At 36.9% G+C, this 18,511-nt stretch overlaps 1 protein-coding gene across 1 annotated transcript in view; it reads right to left on the reverse strand.

Annotated features, from left to right (window-relative positions):
- The window catches only part of BEST3 (bestrophin 3), a 76,562-nt gene that overhangs the window by 46,678 nt on the left and 11,373 nt on the right, over window positions 1-18,511 (reverse strand). The window contains exon 3 of the mRNA XM_079142209.1: window positions 15,471-15,532. The gene's annotated coding sequence lies outside the window, so the exon portion shown is untranslated. The remainder of the gene's footprint in view (window positions 1-15,470; window positions 15,533-18,511) is intronic.

Below are 18,511 nucleotides of genomic sequence, written 5' to 3' on the forward strand. Positions count from 1 at the left end.
TATCATCGCATGCTCACTATTTTCCTTCTGTTAGTACATTTGAAGGAATTTTTGAATATTTAGAAAGTATATACACAGTGCTGCACATCTTCTATTTGGGTTGCCATGAAAAGTGCTAATTGGATCTGATGTTACATTTACAAAGATTTTAAGACTGATCAATGCTGGGACTTTGAGCAAATGTAAGCTTCAGTGATTATGAAATAGCAATGTTGGAAGTATTTTGTAAAATTCCCACTCCTGAATCTCCTATTGGATGTGTGGTAGCTCTGAAATGCCTCCTCTGTAGGGCACCATAAGCACGGTTGATCAGTCTCATTTTGGGGGTGGGGTACCAGGGATTGAACTCAGGGGCATTCAACCACTGAGCCACATCCACAGCCCTGTTTTATCTTTTCCTTAGAGACAGGGTCTCACTGAGTTGCTTAGGGCCTTGCTAAAATGCTGAGGCTGACTTTGTATTCACGATCCTCCTGCCTCAGCCTCCTGAGCTGCTGGGATTACAGGCTTGCGTCACTGTGACCAGCCTCAATCTCATTTTTAAACAGAGATAATTATGTTAATTTCTACCATCAGGTTGTTTTTCTGGAATGACTAATTAATGGTTGGAAAGAGTTTTAAATGCAAATTAGTCAATAATAATTTGACTGACTGGACCAACTCCCATTGTTGAGCTTTGACTCTGGTGGCTATTTCTAACAGGTATGGAATGATGCCATTTAGAAATTAACCCCTTAGAGGAGGCAAGCTGCTATAGCTTTTTTTCAAAAATTTAACAATGCACCAAATTGCAGTTTATCTTACAGAACTTTTGAAGAAAACTTTAATTTTTTATGTTTAAAATAGACCTATTCTTCAAGATCCTAAGAGTAACCTGATTATAAAAAGTAAAAAGTAAAACGACATATAAAGAACAGAGTGATACTCTATCAGGATGCTGCGACAGAGGGGTGTTATCATTTGGCATAAAGTTCATACTTCTAGAATTTTGTGGCAAATATTTTATCTCTATAGTTAGTAGCAAATGACGTGATAAACCCTGAGGCAATCTCAAAGCTCTGTGGAATAACAATACCAGTCAGATTTTCTCCTGACAGCAAGCATCAGTTATGTGGTTCTGACCACTCTGATTTTCAACAGTCCACATAAGCACATTTGTCTTTGATTCCAGTAAACCTCCAGTGACAGGACAAGCCATTAAAAAGTGATAATTTCTAAGTGTCAGGAATACTGACATTCATCCATAGATGTCACGATAAATCACCCTTGTTCCTTAGAGGAAGAGGGGGATGAGAAAACAATAACAACAAAGCAGGTAGCCTCTATCATCTCCTAAGGGAGAAGCAGCCATTTAAAAAGTTCCACATCAGTTATACACTTATTTATTTACTCCACTGAGGTGAGAGAGTTCTTGCCAAATTTCTTTTCACTGTGTAAACATAGTCATAATAATGAAACTTTGTATTCAAATTAACCAAAGACCAGAAATTGCAGTATTTTGGAGGAACTGATTCTGGGAACCTAAGACTTTTAGGCATTATTAAATGGGAAATAAAGAATTGGTAAATGTTTTTGAATAGAAATGTTTTTGGAAAAAAATCTTGTGTTGCAGAAATCTGAGTTGATGGGAAGGATGTATGGTAGATTGGGGTGGGCAGAGACTTTGGGAGGGGAATTTGTTTGAAGGTTATTATGGTTGTTCTGGTATGAACTGGATGGTGGTGAAGGGAATTCAGAAGGATGATGAGATATGACCCAGGGGAAAACTCTACTGGAGGGAGAAGAGGGGAAGGGGAAAGAGGGAAGAGTAGTCTGACATGACTTGGTTCCTTGAGTCTCTTTGTTCACAAAGAACAAATGATTCTCAAAATTGTTCAGGTGACATGTTTCTTAGTGGGGTGCTATGAAATTTCGGTATGTTTTACTTACCCTGCAAACAGGAACACTTCACCAGTTAAAAACGGATGCAAACTAAAAGTATAGTGAAAGCTCACATGTCCATATAAAACAAGTTGTTTAATTCAATATGACTAGTTAATGTTCAGTTTTTCTGTTAATACACGTTTCTGGCACTTAATCATTTTGCAATATGCTGGATCACTCTAGAAAAAAATAAGAGGAGTTAGTGCCAAAGGCTCAAGAAAAATTCAGAGTAAAATATAGAGAACAGTTATTAGTTATTATTTTTCCACAGCATAACATGTTGGTTCAATTGAATTGAGAAGTACTCAACATGCTCTTTTTCTCCTACAGGTAAATGTTTACTAGCCCAGTTACATAGTAAACTTCTTGAGAATTCATGCCCTGATCTTTCTTGGGTTTTCCTGTTTACTGACTGCCCTGCTGTGAGCAACAGTCACATCACAAGTAGCTGATTGGGATAAGTCATGCGGCACCCCAGCGCATGGACTTTCTGATACATGTGTTGGACTTAGAATTCTGCCCCAAATCAAATCAAACAGGGTAGGATACCTCTACAATTAATATTCTCTTTGATTTCAGGGGAGAAATAGCAAACCCCTAGGACTAGAAGAATAAGTTATTGCAGCTGCAGCTCTAACCTCATAAGAGAATGGATATTTGAGGAGTCATCATTGCTTTCCTTGCACAGAGTAACTGCCAACTCAACAAAACAGCAAGGCATTAGTTCAAATTCTGAAGGTTTTGTTTTTCTAATGGAAGCTATGGAAACTTTGTTCTATTTTAGAGATATAAGCTTAGAATCTAGAGTTATTACTAGCTGAAAGTGTATCCTGCACTCTATAATCAATGACATTTCTTATGTGGATGGTACTGCTTGGCTCAAATACATTCCAATTTTCTAAAGAAAAAAATATTACAACATACAACAGATTACATGTAAGTTCAATTTCACAAAAGAGGCCTATAAACCTAAATAAATTGTTTATTCCAAGCGGTTCTGAAATTCTACTTTGCCACCAATAGTAGATAATGATAGAAATTATATCACTGTGTGGGTAAAGGGAAGACATAGGTAAATAAGAAAATTTTATGTATAAAAATATGAATGTCTCTACATGTTTTATTTATTTTTAAAATTTTATTTATTTTTATTTTTAAAGACTGCATTTTGATTCATTGTACACAGATGGGGTACAACTTTTCATTTCTATGGCTGTACACAATGTAGACTCACCATTTGTGTGATCATACAGTACATAGGGTAATGATGTTTGTCTCATTCCTCTATCTTTCCTTCCCCAGTTCCCTCCCCTCCCCTCATTTCCCTTTACACAATCCAAAGTTACTCCCTTCTTCCCCTCTCCCAACATTATGTATCAGCATCCACTTATCAGAGAAAACAGTTGGCCTTTGGTTTTTTTGGGATTGGCTTATTTCACTTAGCATGATATTCTCCACCTCCATCCATTTGCCAGCAAATGTCATAATTTTATTCTTCTTTATGGCTGAGTAATATTCTGTTGTGTATATATACCACAGTTTCTGTATCCATTCATCTATTGAAGGGCATCTAGGTTGGTTCCACAATCTGGCTATTGTGAATTGAGCAGCTATGAACATTGATGTGGCTGTATCTCTGTAGTATGCTGATTTTAAGTCCTTTGGGTATAAACTGAGGAATGGGATAATTGGGTCAAAAGGTGGGTCCATTCCAAGTTTTCTAAGGAGTCTTCACACTGCTTTCCAGAGTGGCTGCACTAATTTGCAACCCCACCAGCAATGTATGAGTGTGCCTTTTCCCCTACATCCTCAACACCACCTATTAATGCTTGTATTCTTGATAATAGTCATTCTAATTGGAGTGAGGTAAATCTTAGGGTGATTTTAATTTGCATTTCTCTAATTACATGTTTTCTTATGTAGTGAAGTGCATGTGAGAATGAAGAAAACACTTGTTAACTCGAGTTCTCTAATATGATAGATTGAACATTCTTCAGACATCTTTTTAGGTTTGTTACATAATATAGCTCCTTAACAGAGGCACTGATAGAGCAGTGGGTTTGGAGTAAGGGAGTAAAAGAGAAACTTCAGTTTTTGCTTCATATAATTAAAAAAAATACATATTTTTGGTTGCAGATGAACCTTTATTTTTATTTATTTACTTTTATTCAGTGCTGAGGCTCAAACTTGGTGCCTCACATGTGCTACGCAAGCACTCTACCACTGAGCCACAACCCCAGCCCCCTGCTTCATATAATTTTATATTTTAAAATAATATTCATTTTATTTAATCACATGTAATAAAATGTTTGGATTGACATTGTAAGCACATGAGTGCACAAATGAGGGTGTCGGGGAGCAGGTCTCAGATCAGCAAGCTTCCCTTCATTCAGAGGTGGGGTTGATTGGACAAACACCTGATGTGGCTCATTTTCAGGGATCAACACGAGGTTCCAGACTTTATGTAAAACCTTAGCAGAGCCAGGCCATGGGCCCTTTTGGTGGGCAGTGCACAGGACCAGGTCATGGGAGGAATTTTGGTGGCAGGACCATTTAGGGCGGGGCGGGAAGATAGGTAACCATGTACTTCAGACATAACATCCAAATTTATACCTCCAGCCCGGATCTTTCGCCTAACTCCAGATAGTCCCGTGAATACCTCAAACCCCGCAGGCCCTGAATTGAACTCCTGATCCTTTTCCTCAAACATGCTTTGCCTGCAAATATTCCCCTCTCAGTTGATGAAAACTCCTGCTTTCCAAAGGGCAAAGACCTCTCGGTCACCCTCAGTTCCTCTCCGCCTTTCATACCATGATCCAGTCTTTCAGCAACTCTGTTGGCTCCACCTTCAAAACACACTGTCTACTCACCCACCCACTCCCTAGCTCCCCTGCGTCCCTCTTCAGAGCCCCCATCATTGTTCTCTGGGGTTACTCTAGCAGCTTCCTAACAGGTCTTCCTGCTTTTTCACCTGCTCTTTTCAGTTTGTTCTAACATGAAAGCAGAGTAATCCAAGGTAAGCCAAGAAAGCCATGTCACTCCTCTGACTGAAACCCCTCAATGGCTCCCTGCTTTTCTCAGAGTAAAAGCCCAAGTCCTTCAATGGCCTGCAAAGTCTCAGGTGACTTACTCCCATTTCCTCCCTGCTCTCATTTTCTATTTTTCTTACCTGTGGATTCATCTCCTCCACACTTCTGTCCTTTGTATCACAAACACAACAGGCATATTCCCAGCTTAAAGGCTTGGTGACGGTGAGCCTTCCTGCTTGGAATGTTCTTTCTCTAGATAATCAAGTGTCTCCCTCACTTCTTCCAAGCTTGCTCAATTGTCTTCTCAGCAGCCCACTACCCTACTTAAAACTGCATATTGCCGCTGCCCCCACGACCCTCCCCTCAGCACTCCTGACCCCCTTACCCTGCTTGGCTTTTGCATTTTATCCACACTGCTTACCTAGTTTGAATATACCAACGTGATTGTCACATTTATCATGTTTACTGTCTGCCTATTGTATTCTACTAGAAGTTCCATAAGGGTAGAGAGCTGTCAGTTTTGTTTGCTGGTGAAAATTAAGTGCTTCAGATGGTGCCTCATTGAATGAATAAGTTTAAGAAGAGTCCACTAAGGCTACACTGCGTCTCATGAATGTGAATTTCATGAGGACAGGCTCCATGATTATTATTGTTTTATATTCAATGCCCTGCAAAGTACTTAGCATCTAGTAGGCACTCAAATATATCTGTGGAATGAATAAGTAAACATCTTGTTTTCAGATGTTTAGCCTATCTATTTCATATGAATTGTTTTCATGTAATAGTTTTTTTTTTTTTTTTTTTTTTTTTGAGGTACTGGGGATCGAACTCAGAGCTTTGTGCTTGCAAGGCAAGCACTCTACCAGCTGAGCTATCTCCCCAGCCTTCATGTAATAGTTTTTAAAATACAATCTTTTTCCTGGGAGGCATGGGTTTTATAGCACTCTGGGAAAACAGAAAGACAGATAGACCCCGGAGTACTGACTTTGCATTCCTTGCACACTGAGGATGCTTTGTCTGCATTCTGTGTATACCTTTCTTCTGAGTTTCTGCATCCTTCACTAATTCAAATCAGGAACTTGGAGTAGGGGTGTGAGTGGCCTCTCCAGCCAATCCACCTGAAATACTGCCTTTCACCGTCTTTTCTTTTTCCTTTTCTCTTCCTCTTTCTTTTACTGTCCTTAAGGAGATTTAGACTAGGAGCCTACTGCACTGGAAATGGCAATATAATACCTGAAACTGGAGAGAAGCAGAAAGAAAATGATTCCTTCCACTTCCTCTTCACCACCCCACTGCATCACTGTATTACAGACGAAGACCAAGCACTCCCATGACCAATGACAGATGCACCCCACACCCCTTTTAAGATGACATTAAATAACATCGATGAAAGGATGACACAGTAAATGTTCTTTGAGGATGGTTTACAGGTGGTGGTGACTTTTTTATGGCTCATAAGGTGCCTCAGGGTTCTTGACCTTGAATGCTTTTCTGGGAGAGGGGATAAGAGAGTTGGTAAAGATTAAATTATGAAGGTCCTTTAGTGGAATTTTAATAACTAACTTCCAGCAGCAGAGTAATAGCATATAATAGATGTGTGGATGTTCAGATTCACTGCTTGATGGTATCTCAGAACACATTCTGATATATTTTAATATTTCTGTGAGAGAAAAATGGAATTAAATGAAGGATTAAGTATACCTCCTCTCATTACTCCTTACTACCCGCTATATACCCTGATAATTTGGGGATGATTCATGTTCCCCTTCATCCTGTTTTCTTCATAGATAATTAGATGAAATAAAAAATCAGAAATGCGTTACATGAAGCACACTCAGAGGACTCAGCTTCAAGTAGACCTCACAACATCCTATAAAAACATAAAATCCTGCTTTTAAGAACATAAAATGCTGTTGAGTGATGACAAGGCTATTATCATTTAAAATATTACCTCATTTCAAAAAGATAAAAGCAAAAGTAAGTTTTACATGTTTCTTTTCCTCATGGTAAAAATCCATGTGGTTGTTTCTTTCTCTTAGGCTTTCCTTTGAAAACCCTTTTAAGAAATGTTTCCACATTTTTACTTATCATTAGATTATTTAAGAGAGCCAGAATTTTTCCTTGCTAACTTCATTAATATGCAGCAAAATTACATATAAACTAAAATTTTTACCCAGCAATTTCATTTCTAGGAAGGCAACTCATGTACACCTCCAATAATTAAAAAAACACATATGTGCCAATACATTAATTGCAGCAATGTTGGAAGTGACACAAATGCCTATACTAAGGAGAGTGGCTAAATCAACTATGGTACCTCCACAAAATGGAGTACTATGCAGCTGCAAAAAGGAACAAGAAAAACTCTAATGAATTGGTAGAGAGTGACTTCCAGGGTATACAAAGGGGTGAAAAAAAGTGTAAAAGATTACTTATAGTAAATAAACATATGAAAATATGCTCAACAACATTAGTTATTAGGCTAATGCAAATCAGAGTGATAATGAGATGCCACATCACACCCATAGGATAGCTATAAAAACAAGCAAAACAGAAAATTACAAGTGTTGGTAAGGATATAAGAATTTAAAATGGTGCAGCCACTGTGGAAAATGGTTTAGTGTTTACTAAGAAAATTAAATATAAAATTACCATATGATCCATCAATTCACCTCCTAAGTATATATCTAAACATATTGAAAACATATTCAAACAAACATTTATACATGATGTTCATGACAGTACTACTCACAATAGCAGAAAGCTGGAAACAATCCAAGTGTTCATTAACTGATGGATGGATAAACAAATTATGATATATCCATATCATGAGAATTATTCAATTACAGAAACGGAATGAGGTATTGATACATGCCATAGCAAAAATGAACCTTAAAAACATTATGATAAATGAAAGAAATCAGATATTATATATATATATTTTTCCCCCCCATGATTCTACTGATATGAAATATCCAGAATAGGTACATCCACAGAAACAGAAAACAGATTAGTCGCCAGACTAATTAGTCACCAGATTAGGCTCTGGGTAGGGGGAAATGTGGAATAACTGCTTGATGGGCACAAAAATTCCCTTTGGGATGATGAAAATATCGTAAGCATAGACAAGTGTTGTGCCACATTGTGAATATGGCAAATACTATTTTGGAGGCATTTAAGTGTTGAACTGTACATTGGCTAACTTTATGTAAATTGAACATTAATTTTAAAAAATGAGTGAGGGTCTATAGTGTGCTACTTTTCAGGAAAGAAAATGGACACAAAATATATCTGCTTACTTGTACAAAAGAAATTTGGTTATTTGGGAAACAGATGGAAAGAACAAGGGAGTGGGAATGGGGTAATGGGATGGGGTGGGTGTGATATTGATCTGACTGATATACTTTTTGTACAGCTCTGACTCTTAGAATCATAGTAATGCTTTATACACTTGGTCCCCAAAATATTTAAAATCAATCAGGATATGGAAGAAGCCTAATGAGAACACAAACAGTAAAAAATTGATTTAACTATATTACAAATGAATATCATAGCCATACTTAAGAAGGTGGAGAAGAACCAACTAACTTTGGAAAATAGTATTTTGACTATATAATACAAAGCTAAAGACATAAAGAACTGTACCCAAATATTATACTCTAGTTAGTGAATTTGCTGGGTTAGCAATTCTGAAACTACTTTACATGCACAATAGGATTGAGCAAATAAGGGTTCTTCAGAGAAATTATGATTCTAGAAAAAACAAGATGAGCCTGAACATTTTGTGGTGCCAGAAAGTAGGTGTCTTTGTCATTTTTCTGTTGTTATAACAGAAATCACAGATTAAGTAATTTATAAAGACAGAGATTTACTTGGCTTATGATTCTGGAGGGTAGAAAATTCAAGAGGATGGCACTGGCATCTGGCAAGGGCCTTCGTGCTGTGTCAACACCAAGTGAGCACTTGAGGAGCAAGCGTGAGGAGCCAGGCTTGCTTTTGTAACAGCTCGTCTTCATGGTACCTAATCCACTCCCACCATGACTGCTCCATTCACAAGGCTCTGCCATCCCGTCTCCTCTTATTAAGCCCTGCCTCCTGATGCTGTTTCCAACTTGTGAATTTGGGGGGACACATTCAAACCATAGTTGTAAGAAAGTACTAAAAAATGATGGGGTATGTCCGACTGACACAGGAGCCAAGGAAATTTGGGGCAAGTTATTACTCAGTAATAAGTATTGATAGTAATGGTTTTTAGCCAGATGATAAAGTAAATACCCTGGAGTCTATGCTGACATGAACAAACAAATAAATGGAGAGAAGGACTAGCTTTTATTCAATAAGTACAGAAATAATTGTGGATATTAAAAATTACCATTTGGAATCATAATAAATATTAAAAAGTAGTGAGAGAAAGTTCTGTTGAGAAATGGGACGGGGTCTCAAAGTTATCTCCCCACAGGATACATTTAGTTACAAAGGGAAAAGTAGAAACAGTACAGAGATGAAACTTGGCCAGTCCCACATAACCAAGTGGCCAAAGCTAACTTTTCCAGTTGTAACTCATATTGACTTGATGGACACTTCACCTGATGCACTAAGCAGGGCACGTCACTTCTGTGATATTCTTGCACAAAATGCATAGCCTTGATCAAATGACAAGCAAACACCAGATGAACATGAACTGAGAGTCTACAAAATGACTAATCAATACTTTTCCAAAGAGTCAAAGCAATGAAAGGAAGAGAAAGGCAGAGGACTGTCACAGATTGGCGAGGACTGTCACAGATTGGCGGGGACTAAGGAGACATGACAACTGTATGTTGGACCAGTTAGGGCATTCATAGGACAACTGGTAAAATGTGGAAAAGGTCTGCAGGTTAATTAGTAATGTTGTATCAGAGCTGGGGTTATAGCTCTGTGGTAGATCACTTGCCTAGCATGGGCGAGGTCTTTGGTTTGAGCCTCAGCATTGCCAAACAAACAGAAAAATGGTATTGTATCAAAGCTAACTTCCTGGCTTTCATCACTGTAATAATGTTAGGTGAGATACTAACAACAGAAGAAGCTAAGTGAGGGTATATGGGAACTCTGTACTATTTCTCCAATTTTTCTGTACAGAATTTTTCAAAATAAAATTTTAAATGTAACAAGGGGTTTTCACTTGAAATGTTTTGTTTATTTTACTTGCATTGATATTTAACTGGGCCAAGATTCTGAAAATATATTTATAGTGACATTACTGACTGTTCCTTTCAAAAGAATTAAGGAAGGAAATTGAGAATGTGGTCCTCCTTCCTTCCTAGAGAAAAAAATTAATCAAAACAGAGAAATGGCTGGGCAGGAGGTGCATGGGAGGATCCAGTATGGATTCTTTGGGCTGGAATTATCTGGAAAAGTGTTACCACCTCATGCCTGAATGGGAGAGGGGAAGGAGAAGTTACCGGAACTCAGAAAGGGAAGTTGAATGACAAGAATGCCAGACAGGATCTGTGGCTTCAGTGACAGGACATTACTAACCCACAGTATCCAAGCAGGGGATCCAATGAATAAATACTTCAATTTTATTCCCCTTCTGTCTTCTAAGCTCTTGCTAGGGACTCCTTGATTAACTGTACCTAATCAGAAGCCAGAGGTCAAGGGAGCCCACTGCTGTAGTTTAAACATATTCACTTGTATGGGTCTAGTGTAGGGTGAGGAATTTTGGAAAGTAGATCTGGAGGAATAAAGGAAAGGTATTCATCTTGAAGATCATCTACTCCACCCCTCTCATCTCGTAAATGAGAAAAATAAGGCTCTACAAGATAAAAGTATTTCTACGAGGTCGCAATAGCAAGAAATATGGTAGAGTTAAAAACTCATTGGTCTTCAAGTTGGAAGACCGAGGCTCAAGTCTTGCCCAGGTCGCTACACTAGGCTTCAGTTTCTATATCTATGAGGAATGGTGGGGGGTGACTAAAGCAATGCTCTTCAAATCCGTGTACACATATTTCTGGGTAAGCACAGCAGATATATGGGCATGGATATTCTTAAGGTAATAAGTTTCCAGTACCATGACTTCCTTTTATATGCTCTCTCCTAGAATTAATCTCTTTTGCCATTCATAATTGTCCTTCTCCCACTTGACAAAAGAAAAAGTATGCTTTGCATTCAACTTACCTAACTCAGGGTATCAAAATTTGGAGTACCAAACAAAGGGGACTTTTGAAAATGCATAGCTTTTGAAGCAGAGTCCTCTGACAACACACCAGAGAGCTTTCGTTAAGAGGTAGAGAAAGGGCAGCACTTCTGGCAAATGTATCTGTACATAATCTTTCTGAGAAGGGTTGAATTTCATGAATGAACATTTCCCATTTTAAACATAAAGTGGAAAGTAGGATTTTGTCCACTGAAGAGGAGAGAAGATTTTAATCTGACATAGATGATGAGCCTTGAGCTCTTCCAGGAACTGGTTGTGCTGCATACCAGGCTGGCTGGCACAACCTTGAGTGATAATATGCAATTATCCCTACCTCTTAAACACCTGGTGGTTTTATTCTTGTACAGACCTCTGCATCTTCACAGAAAAACTAGTTCACGATGAGCTAGATGGAGCCAGAAGCTTCCAAGACCAGTTATCACTTTCCTTTAAACATGTTTAAACTAGGACATAGGAATTGCTACACTGGGTCAGCCTTATTTGTGATTCCTCCCACTGTTGTATAGTTGGAGAGCAGCAGCGCCCTCATGATGCCAACTTAAGGTTAATAACTTTCAAGTTACTATTCTTTGCCAACTATGGTATGGTTAGGTCTTCCATACATTTCTCTAAATACTACTATTTATCATTATTGAAAACACTACCATATTGAAAATAGATCCCTATCTCTTATCCTGTACAAAACTCAATTCAAAATGGATGAAAGACTTAGGAATTAGACAAGAAGCTTGAAACTGCTACAAGAAAACATAGGGTCAGCACTCTATCATATTAGTGTTGGCGCCAACTTCAACAAGACTCCTAAAGCTCAAGAAATAAAACCAAGAATCAATAAATGAGATGCCATCAAATTAAAAACATCTGCACAGCAAAGGAAACAAGAGTGTGAAGAAAGAGCCTACAGAATGGAAGAAAATCTTTGTCAGCTTCTCTGACAGAGGATTAATATCCAGAATGTATAAAACACTCAAAAACATTAACACCAAAAACCCAAATAACCCAATCAATAAGTGGGCAAAAGAAGTAAACAGACATTTCTCAAAATAAGAAATACAAATGGCCAACAAATATATGAAAAAATGTTCAACATCTCTAGCAATCAGAGAAATGCAAATCTAAACTGCACTAAAATTCATCTCATTCCAGTTAGAATGAAAATTACCAAGAACATAAACAATAATAAATGCTGGTGAGGATGAGGGGGAAAAGGAACACTGGTACATTGCTGGTGGGACTGCAGACTCATACAATCACTCTGGAAAGCAGTAGGGAGTCTCCTCAAAAACTAGGAATGGAACCACCACATGACCTAGCTATCCCACTCCTTGGTATTTTAAGAACTAAAATCAGCATAGTATAGTGATACAGTCATCTCAATATTTAAAGTAGCACAATTCACAATAGCCAAATTATAAATAGATGGATGGATTAAGAAACTGGTTTATATATATAATGCAGTGTTACTCATCCCTAAGGAAGAATGAAATTATGGCATTTGTGGGTAAATGGGTAGATATGGAGAACATCATGCTAAGTAAAATAAGCCAGTTGCAGAAAATCAAGGGTCAGACATTTTCTCTCATATGTAAAAGCTAGAGCAAAATAAAGGAAAAAGGAGGGAGGGTTGGATATCATAAAGAGATAAGGAAGATGAGTAGAGTAGAAGAGGGAGAGAGGAGGAATAGGAAAGGGAAGGAAATGCAGAATGAATTTTTAAAAACCATGCTATGTACATATATAAATATACCATAGGGAATTTTGCCTTTATGTATAAGTAGGAAGAACCAATTAAAAATGAATAAATAGATGAATAAACAGGAAGCCTAGAAGAGTGGAGGAAGAGGAATGGACAAGGGGAAGGGGGAGGGGAGGAAAAAGTGGAGGAACATGAACTGAAACAGAATTCCATGCATGTACAAATTTGCCAAGGTGAACCCAACCACTACAATGTTCTAATAAAAATTAAGAAAGAAAATATGATTATTGTCTTATTTAAATGAGAACATGCCCACTGTAAAAATTCAAACAAATTAAAAGTATAAAAAGGAAAGACAAACATCCCAAATTCCTCACACAACAAGTTTTTTGTATTTGGTTTGGGGATTAAACCCAGGTCTCTTCCTTTGCACATGCTAGGCAAGCATCCTGCCACTGAGCTACATCTCCAGCTCTCGACAATACTTGTTAACATTGGTTACTGTCTTTCTGTGCATGGACACCTTATATGCCTAGAAACACATGCATATTATTTCCATAAACAAGACCATATTACACACACAGTGTGACAGCCTGCTTTTTACCAAAAAATATGCTGATACATATGTTATGTATCATATATGTTTTATATATGTGTTCAATACTCCCTTATTGAAATCCTTTTGGGTTATTTCCCTTTTTTCACTCTTTTGAGCAATGCTTTGCTTAACATCTTTGTGCATATTTCTTTTCATGCTTCTGCAGTTACTTTTTTGGAGTTATGAATTTCATTCCTATCAGATCATAAACCCTCAAATCTAATGAGAGGTATGGATCACTTCCCTTTCAAAATGCACATATTCATATATTTCATGTTTGTGGTTCATAGATATGCCCCCTGGAGTTCATCCTGCTAAAGATCCATGCAACTTTATCTTGTATTATTTGTGGTGCTGAGACTCAAACTCAAGGCCTGTGCATGCTAGGCAACACTCTATCTCTGAGCTTATACTCTCAGTCCCTAGAATCCATAGATCCTATGTTATTTTTATATGTTTATTTTTATGTGGTGCTAAGGATCAAACCCAGTGCCTTACACAAGCTAGGCAAGCACTCTGTCACTGAGCTACAGCCCTAGTTCCAGGATCCTGTATTAAGAATCTCTACTTTAGGGTTAATTCCAAGACATGCAAAATTTTAATGACCTTTACATTAACTTCTACTAATTTACCACTTGTGCAAAACACCCATATGTCTCTCTGCCTTTTTCAGTTATTGGTCCATCCTCTATGTCAAACTCTGGAGGTTTGGTCACTAATAATCAGATTATATAAATTTATACTTACTACTCAGGGGTTGAAGGGATAAAAATAATGATTCTAGTGAGTAAAAATAATGGATTCTACTTTGCTTTAGAGCCTTTAAGGACGTTTCATAAGGGCTGCGGGTACAGCTCAGTGATAGCCTGCTTGCCTAGCATGTGTGAAGCACTGCGTTTGATCCTCAGCATTGCATAAAAATAAATAAAATAAAGCTATTGTGTCCATCTCCAACTAAAAAAATTTAAAAAAGAAAGTTTCATAAGTCAAAAAGTTTTATTAGGCAAAAATAAAATAAAATAAAATAAACTTTTGGTTCATTTGGTAAAAAGATATTGAGAAATAGTTATGTGCCAGGCCCTGTGCTAGGAGATAGGGACACCAGATGAATGATATTTGATCCCGGCCTTCAAGGTATTCACTGTTTAGATGAAAAGACAAACATATGAACAAATCATTGTCAAGGAGAGATTACAGTCTGCTCTAATGAGCAGCATAAACACAAAGATGTGAAACAGCATGGTTGAAAGGGTCAGGAGTAAAAAGTCATCCTTTAAAAAAAAAAAAAAGCCATCTTCTCTGAGCTATATTAGCAAATCTTTCCCTGTCACATGGTCCACTCTCCATCCCTAGACATCTATGTCTTCTTCCCTTTTATGCAATATTTATTTCACTTCTTAGGCAGACTCAATACTAACTTGAATTGTGTTTATTTCTAAAATGGCTAATGGAATCTAGGAAGCTAAAGGGTACCAAAATTACTCAGAATACACCCAGTCATGTAGCTAGGCTGTTTGATGATAACATTGATTTCTGCAGATTTGCAAATATAGATGCCTTTAGTGTTTAAATTACTCCAGCAAATGACCCACGGGTCAAGTTTAAATATGTAGCTTGCATAATGATCAGTGTGTGTAATTATTGTAATGACAAAGCAATAGACTAAGAAGCTTATTTTTGTATCTGTTTTTTAATTTCATTTTTTGGTGCCATACTTTATACTTTTCAACTCAAACTAATAGTTCAATGTCCTTAAAAAATAAGTTTCCTTTGCACTACAGCCAGCAATCTCTTCCCTAGCTTGATTTCCTTATGAGAGAGTTGAGTCTAACCTATAGGTTGGATTTTCATGCCATTTTGATCCTCTCCCTGCGTCCATTCCTTTCATTACTCCTATTTCTGTATTTTTCCTTTTTCCTTGCTGACCTCCATCTCCTTTTTCTCTAAATTTCTCACATTTAGACTGCCATTTCACCAACAAAATTTCCTAGGTCTTTACCTTTGCACTAATCTTTGGCCTCTGCCTACCTGTTTTTGGACCAAGGCCCTGGGGTTCCAAAAACCCAGCAGGAGATTGTCTTCCCCTGTATCTGGGAAAGAGAAGGAAGAAGATGTGTATAACTGTTTTCCATAATGGTTTATTTCTTATGGACAATACTCGGAAATATTTTAGCTATACTGACTACCCTAGAATTTTGATGCAAGGTTATTCTCAAGAAAGATTGATTTTTAAAAGAAAAATGTTTGGCATGTGTGTGCTTTTCATTCAAAAAGAAAGTATAGATTGGTGTACAAATTTTTTTTAAAATGTGTATTAATTATTTATGAATGTGAATCACAGGTCTCTGAAACCAAGCATCCAAGCCTATCAAGAATAGGCTAAATGTCATTTAAGTAATATACAAAGAGAATGACTGTAACATCTGTCAGCATTTCTGTCACTCCTCTGCAGTAGAGATAGTCTTTTTCTAAGGTTTCTTTGGGATTCAAATAAAACTACTTTAAATCTCTCTATCTTCTCATTCATTGTTGCCCAAAAGCTTTATGTTAGTGTTTAATGTTGCTTAATTTTGTTTTCGATGCAAAAAACTTATTTCCCTTAACTTTTTATGTTTCATTATGTATTATGTTTCTTGGTTCTGGTTCACATCTGCAGCCAGAGATCCTTTTCCTTTTGGTTTGAATAGTGTTTTATGCTTTTATAATTAGTATAACTTCTGTTATATCATCAGATTAAAAGGAGGATTACAGTAGGGTTGTCATAGAGTCAGAGTTGTCATGAGGTTAAATGAATCAATACACATAATGGCAACAACAACAACTAACATTACTTGAGTTGGCAGCTCTTCAGATGCTTTACACTACTAGTTCATTTGCTCATCCTTCCAACTCTGTGGTAAGTACTTTGATTATCATCCCCCTCTTTTCACAGATGAGGAACCTAAGGGCAGAGCATTTTAATTACATTCCTAGGTTAAACAGGAGCAAAAGTCAAAGTTGGGATTACAATTCAGACAGATGGATTTCCAAGACTGCACTCTCATTCACTGTGCTATATTGCCTGTCAGGTAAAATGCTACGTAAAAGAACCAGGCTCTGGATAAGTCTGACTTTTTATAAAAAAAATTGTAAAGTGAAATCCAAAGCACACGAAATGAATGCTTTCATGTTACTGGAGCTCAGTGCAGTCTGGCTAAGGCATATCTAATACTTAATGGCAGCCATTTTTCAGCTCCCTTATTTCCTCCTTTTCCTGAATGCCTTATCCGCATAACTTCAGGTAAAAACATGGTGGTGGAAGGAACATGAGGTTTTCCAATCAGGAAGAGTTCAACTTCTTACTACCTGTGTGACCTTGAGCAAGTCAAATGTCTCTGTGAACCTATTTTCTCATCTGTAAAAATGGTAGTAACATCTGCTTCAGGTTCTACAACAGGAGGTATGAGATAACTAACATTAAAATAGAGAAGGGGAATCAGGAAACTCAGACTGAACATAGAATATGACGCATGCTGACCAGGACTGAGAACCCTGCCTTAGCTGCCTCATTGCTTAGGGTTTTGCCTTTGCTCCATGAGGGTGGAAATTAATACCAGGATGTCACAAATGTCATTATTTTGTTTGCTTACATTCTCTCTGTAAAAATATGTATATTGTTCTCATTCCATGTAATAATTCTTAGTGGGCCTATTTGTTTTTGTCAAGTTGGAATATAAGGAACTCTTTCAGGTATGTTATAAATATTTGTAAAATCTGTACATTTAGTAACAATTCCTGTGTACAATTGATAGGAACAATTCGTACAGTAGAAAATATTGTTAGCTAGCCATTATATGGAAACAGCTAAGCTTCTCTAGATAAATAAAAAAAATGTAAACCAAAAAAAAACACATCATTTTTTTTACGTGAATATTCAGTTCCAACGAAGGTCCTATTCATTGTTGATGGATATGTAAACTGGATAAAGAACTTGTAGGAGGGCAATTTTTAATATGTAACAGGTACCTTAAATATGTTCATATATTTTAAGAGAAATTTCAGTTTTTGCAATCTAGCTTCAAGAAATATGAGCTACAGAAGATGCTTTTAGTACAAAGTGTTCATTGTGACATTGTTTGTAATAAGAATCTGAAAACAACCTAAACTGCCCTACAAACTAGGAAATAGGTAAGTAGACAAGATGTTTCCCACACAGATTACTGTGTACTTATTTAAGATTATGCTTATAAATAATTTATAATGGTATGGAGAAGTACATGTAAAATAATTTAAATTTATAAGTAGTATGATTATAACCAAGTATAAAATAGTTATACCAATACAACTATTTGGGAAAAAAACAAAACAAAACAAAACAAAACCAGAATCCTAATGATGCAATTGAGGTGATTATGGTTTTTTCCTTGCTTTTTACTTTTCTATATTTTTCAGGCTTTTTCTTCACAATGAGTATATGTTGTTTTACAAATGATGAAAAACAAAACAACCTTGATATGAATAAAGACTAGTATTTAATGCTGCTAGGGTGGGCACTTGTATCTATTCTAGTAGGATGCCTTAATAGGGCAAATGCCATCTGCGTGTGCTCCATATTATTTTCCTTCATGGGGTTTCTATGATATTTAAATATTCTACTGTGTGTAACAGTGGCCAATGTATGTTGCCATTTTAAAGAAAGTGTTACAGAAAATTTATGTTTTACAACTTTACAAAAGAGAGGGGAAGGTATTTTGTGACAGAATTTCTTTCTTTTTTTTTTGTGTGTGTGTATGTCCTTTGCTTTCCTTATGCAGTTTCCTTAGTTAACTATGTATCTGAAATGTCATTTACACAACAAACAACTTTTCAGGATTTCTTTTGTGTGAAGCAGGATGTGTTTGTACAGGTTGGCAACTTTATCAGGAGTGCACCAAAAAAGAAAAACAAAGTACAGTTCAATCAGCCTTTTTTTTTTTTTCTTTCCAATTTTCACCTCTTATTTTGGTGGTCATAAGTAGAGTTCTGGTTTATCTGTTATCCTGGTATAGTTATTAAAAGTGCCATCCTTTTTTATCTCAGATTTGATCTGG

The sequence above is a fragment of the Sciurus vulgaris genome, assembly GCF_902686455.1.
Source record: "Sciurus vulgaris genome assembly, chromosome: 5".
Lineage (NCBI taxonomy): Eukaryota > Metazoa > Chordata > Mammalia > Rodentia > Sciuridae > Sciurus > Sciurus vulgaris.